This window comes from Atta cephalotes (genome assembly GCF_000143395.1).
Source record: "Atta cephalotes unplaced genomic scaffold scaffold00020, whole genome shotgun sequence".
NCBI classification, from domain to species: domain Eukaryota; kingdom Metazoa; phylum Arthropoda; class Insecta; order Hymenoptera; family Formicidae; genus Atta; species Atta cephalotes.
The window spans coordinates 2,348,254-2,349,064 of NW_012130084.1; the positions used below are offsets into that span (position 1 = coordinate 2,348,254).

Genomic DNA, 811 nt, shown 5'->3' on the forward strand with positions numbered 1-811 from the left:
GAGAGAGAGAGGGAGGGAGGCGTGAGGTCCGGGGTGGAAGCCGCAGGCTTTTTGTCCCGCCACCGCCGCAGCCACCCGACAAAAATAGACTCCGTGTCCCTCGGTTCGTCTGTGCAATGACGTGCGACGCGGAGAACCTTCCGTCCTTCTCTTCTCGTTCGTTCCGGGCGCGAACGCCAACGGGTGTCTTCTGTCCTCGTCCTCCTCTTCCATGCTTCCTTTTATTCTTTTCTCTTTCTGCCTCTCTCGCTCTGCTTCTCTCGCTCGCTTTTCCCTGAGGAGCCGTATTCCACGGTCTTCTCCATCGCTGATGTCCCGAGAGAAGAGGCCGAAGCCAAAAGCGCGCGTGAGAGATTGTTAGAGTTAGGGTGGCCGGAGATGAGGCCGATAGAGCATGCCATGCCTTGATGATCCTTATCTACTGTAGGCGACCTGACACCCGATGATGCGGACGTGGGCGCTTAGGTTCTTGGGCGACGTAGGCTATAGGTATCGTGTCGGTGTGGTTAGAGAGACAGAGAGACAGAGAGTCGACCTCTCTTTTACTCTATCTTCTCTGCCCTTTTCGCTAACCGATATACCCATCCGATAACCCGACAGCACGGCAAATCGTGATACGTATCGACCCCTTTCTAACAACCGCGCGCATCGACTCCCTTCACTACAAATAAGCTCCCGAAATACTTACTCGCACTCGCGGTCCCATCTAGGAAGCCCCGGAGGGAGAAATGAGGATCGCTGCTCCCCGCGGGATACTTCGAATTTGCCGTATCGTTCGCGATAGCTACAACCGAGATTACTTTCTCTCTCT

General features: G+C 55.1%; 1 protein-coding gene across 1 annotated transcript in view; it reads left to right on the forward strand.

The window, feature by feature from the left end:
* LOC105619270 overlaps positions 1-811 on the forward strand; it is a 77,670-nt gene that overhangs the window by 17,008 nt on the left and 59,851 nt on the right. The gene's annotated exons all lie outside the window — the stretch shown is intronic.